General features: G+C 44.7%; 1 pseudogene; it reads right to left on the minus strand.

The window, feature by feature from the left end:
* Positions 1-1,787: 1,787 nt before the first annotated feature.
* Positions 1,788-2,509, minus strand: LOC144364961 (ferritin heavy chain pseudogene; annotated as a pseudogene).
* Between the last annotated feature and the right edge of the window lie 2,120 nt (positions 2,510-4,629).

Below are 4,629 nucleotides of genomic sequence, written 5' to 3' on the forward strand. Positions count from 1 at the left end.
GCAGCACAAAGCCACAAATTTGGAATAAGTTATTCTATAAAATTTCTAAGAGACTTTGGAAATCTCCCTTTTGTTTAAAGGATTAGAGGTACAGACATGGGCCCTCCTTCTCCGGGCTGGATTTGCTCTCTGAGAAACTCTTTGTTCAGCCGGAAGCCATTTGCTCACGGGTTCCTGGAATCTCACAGGTTGATCGCCAAAGTGGTTCTCATTCTCAGTGTTTTTTCTGGTTTCTCATTTCTGTAGGCTTCCTGGCCAGAATTGATGCCTTCACCAATATTGGCTTTCAGGATTCCCGTGGAAGACATTAAAATGTATTAGGGGAGCACCCTGGGGCCTGCTCTCATCCCTCTCTGTTAATGGTCCTTCGGTGTCATAGCTCCACTGTGTAGTACCAGTCAGGGAGCAGGGAAAGTGGTTCTATGTTCTCCATCTCATGGTGACATCAATACTTCTTTGTTGTAAGATAATTGTTAATTACAAGAACTAAAGTCACTAATGATCCCACCTCCCATAGTCAGGCCTCCGATGTTATTTTAGGGCCTTTTGGGGGATAGGTTTATAGGTCACACTATTAAACTGAAAACTTGAAATAGTCCCCCAAGGACTAGCATGCTATGGAGATGTATAGGTCAGACATGGTGGAGACTGTGGTGAGGAAAGCAGCAAGACACAACTGTCCCGACCTGTCACACACGTCTGCCTGTGTGCACATTTGGGTAACACTGCCACACATGTTCATTCTTCTGATAACCGGATGCATTTCTAATGTCTGTGTTTTTTTGTATGTTTGTTTGTTTGTTTGTTTTATCATAAAGGAGATGCTTATAGATCACTAATGGATCGTGATTGACCTGTAGCTCTCAAAATGTGGAGCGAGCTACTGGGGCCTTGTCTTGCAGCTGGTTCTGGCTAAGGGAGCTAAGCAGGCTTTATATTGCCAGATTGGTGATATTTCAAAAGCATCCACAAATGGTTTTTCAATTGCAAACTACCCCAATTTTTACCCACTGTTTTAAATTTTCTAAACATCTCTCTATCCTGAATCAAACGTATTTGTGAACTGCTTTAGTTTGTGGATCCCCTGGTTTCCATGTCTGGTGTAAATGGTGTAGGATTTTTGTTTTAATATTGAGCCTAACTTTCTTTCATTATTGAGATGGGATCTTGCTGTGTTGACCATGCTGGCCTTGGACTTCTAAATACAAGGGATCTTCCTGCATCGGCCTCCCAAGTAGCCATGACACAGGTACATGCTAATGCATCTGGCATCTTACCCTTCCAGGTGTGTTTCTTTTTTTTTTTAAGAGATTTTATTTATTTTTTTAAAGAAGGGATTTTTTGAGAGAGAGAGAGAATTTCAATATTTTTTAGTTCTCGGTGGACACAACATCTTTGTTTGTATGTGGTGCTGAGGATTGAACCAGGGCAGCATGCATGCCAGGCGAGCGCACTACTGCTTAAGCCACATCCCCAGCCTCCAGGTGTATTTCTGTGTTAGTAAATAACCCCAAAAAACAGCACTTGCCCAACACCTCTTAGCCCACCCTAGACTGTCCAGTGTCAGTCTGCCGCTCAGCTCAACTGTCCCAAGGCACCTGAGATTGTGCAAGGTGTAGCCCTTTGAATATATAAGTTGTTTTCAAGTTTTGTGAGTTCTGCACATTTAGCATGAATCATTAAGTCCTCCACCCACTCCTGCCCGCCCCAGTGCCAGGTGTGTGGGAGAGAATGAGGGGCACATTTTTCTAATTTATTTATTTATTTTTGTTGTTGTTTTTTGTTTTTTTTGGGGTACCAAATTTCTTTATTTGAAGGAATGGTACAAATTAAAGAACATAAGTGGATGTTTTGGTACAACTTATAGAAAAGGGAATATTCATGCACTGCCTTGGTGACCAGGGAAGTCACTTGCACGGCTATGGGAAAGTCAGGCTGAGGTTTAGCTCTTGTTATCACTGTCTCCCAGGGTGTGCTTGTCAAAGAGATACTCTGCCATGCCCGATTCTGGGGCTCCCATCTTGTGCAAGTTGGTTACATGGTCACCCAATTCTTTGATGGATTTCACCTGCTCATTCAGGTAATGAGTCTCAATGAAGTCACACAAGTGGGGGTCATTTTTGTCAGTGGCCAGTTTGTGCAGTTCCAGAAGTGACTGGTTCACACTTTTCTCCAAGTGCAAAGCACATTCCATTGCATTGAGCCCACTCTCCCAGTCATCACGCTCTGGTTTCTTGATATCCTGAAGGAAGATTGGGCCACCTCGTTGGTTCTGCAGCTTCATCAATTTCTCAGTATGTTCCTTCTCCTCATGAGATTGGTGAAGAAAATATTTGACAAAGTTCTTCAAAGCCACATCATCACGGTCAAAGTAGTAAGACATGGACAGGTAGACATAGGAGGCGTAGAGCTCCAGGTTGATCTGGCAGTTGATGGCGGCCTCTGAGTCCTGGTGGTAGTTCTGGCGCACCTGCGAGGAGGACGTAGTAGCCATGGCGAGTGGCTGAGGAGAGGCGCGGCGCTGGAGTGGCGGCGGAGGCCTGGGGCGGTCTAAGGGCGCTGTGAAGAGGTGGCGAAGGGCTGCTGGCTCTGAGTGGCGGCAGGGGTGAGGGTGGAGCGCCGGGTTCCGTCCAAGCACTGTTGAAGCAGGAAACCGCGGCGACTATCGGCGAAGAACGTCTCACATTTTTCTAATTTAATTCTAAGACTCCTATGCTTCATGGAGTCACAATAGCGCTTAGCTCAGGCCAGGGTTTTGTAAATGGAGATAATAGATGATGTGTTTTAGCCAACACTCGTGAATTGTACATCAAAGTGTAAATCTGATTAAATTATTTGTGACTTCAAAGGCAGTTAGTTCTTCCTTTGGGCAAGATTTATGGCTTTCTAAAAGGATTGGCATCTGTTTCAAAGTTTAATGGAAATGTATAGAATGATTTAAAGCAGTGTTTCTCAACCCCGGCTCTCTTGACATTTGGGCTGGACAAGTCTGTTGTGGGGTCTTTCCTGTGCACTGCAGAATGTCCAGCAGTTTCCTTTGCGTCTTCCCCAGAGATGCCAGGAGCACCCACATCACAGGATTGCAACAGGCAAAAATGCCTCTGCACATTTATTGCCAGATGTCCCCGGAATCCAGTCCCTGTTAAGAACCTTGGATTTAATATAGGTCATATGTCAGTCTTTTGGACTTTAGTATTGGTGATATGATTGTTTGAAATTCTTCAATATTTTAATTTTAACGATTAATTTTGTGTCTTTTTCCTAAGTACACAATATTCCGCATACTTTGGAAGAGACCCAAGTGCTTCCTTCAACTTCCTTAAACTTGACATCTTCCTGTGTCATTATGCAATATGCTGTGTCATCCCCTCCCCTCTCCTCCCCTCTCCTCCCCTTCCCTTTCCTGGAACCCAGGGCCTTGTGCATGCCCAACAAGTGCCCTCCCACATGGCTGCATCCCTGGCCCTATATCTTTGTTTCACTGATCACCCAGCCTTATTTTAGTAGGGCACCATATGAAGATGGACTCCACTGATGATTCTATATGAAAACATTGTATTTGGTTGTCTTTATTATGTCTTTGGTGCTTGTCATGACCACCATAAGGAGAGGAGAAGCAGAGTCCTCGTTCTTCGGTGAACGTAGTAGGTGCTCAGGACGTGTTGAGCTGTGACTTGGGGGTTTGGTATGAGAAAAATCAAGGCTCACAGGGGTTTTATTGCTTGCTGGAGATCAGAAAATTGGGAAATATATTGTAATTCTGATGTGCATGGCACCAAGCTCCAAACCCTTCTCCTACACGACATTCAGATCCTTGTCCCATTCTATAATTCCACTCCAACAGCCCAGGGCTGCTGTGGAGCAGGGCTGTTGCCTGTAGATGATCCTGTATAACTTACATTAGTGCTGACAACAGTAAGGAGAAAATGAGCAGAAAAAAAATCCTCCACTGCCCCTGTGCCTGATACCACTATAACAGGGAGAGCTGGTCTGAAACTGCATTTTTCCTACCTTGCTTCTCGCCAAGACCTGACAACACGTACTTAACAAGGTTGTAGAGGCTCAGCAGTCTCCATCAAAAGCCCCCTGGTCTCATGACTGCTAAAGACTTATTTAGCAGTAGACCAGGAACAGAACCCAGAAAGTTCTTCTCTGTCATGCCCTACAACCCAAGCCTTTGCTGTGTGGAGAGAACATTACTGTTACCTATACATATGTCTCTCACAACCTCCCCACACAAGTGCACACGTGCATGCACACACACACACACACACACACACACACACACACACTCCAGCCCCTGCTTCACCAACTCCTTCACCTATCACAGCCCTTTCTGTCTCAGTAGCTCTCCCCATTTTCCTTCCTACAATTCAACAGAGCTTGAAAATAATTTTCAGCAAGTCTTCTCACCCTCTCCTCACAATACTCAGCTCATTTTTCCATTTTTAACAGAGATGCTTCAATACCAATCCTCAGCCCTTCCTGTCCCAGTAGCCCTCCCCATTTTCCTTCCTGCAATTCAACAGAGCTTGAAAATAATGTTCAGCAAGTCTTTTCACCCTCTCCTCACAATACTCAGCTCATTTTTCCATTTGTAAGAGAGATGCTCCAATACAAATCCTCACT

Source organism: Ictidomys tridecemlineatus, chromosome 1 (genome assembly GCF_052094955.1).
Source record: "Ictidomys tridecemlineatus isolate mIctTri1 chromosome 1, mIctTri1.hap1, whole genome shotgun sequence".
NCBI lineage: Eukaryota > Metazoa > Chordata > Mammalia > Rodentia > Sciuridae > Ictidomys > Ictidomys tridecemlineatus.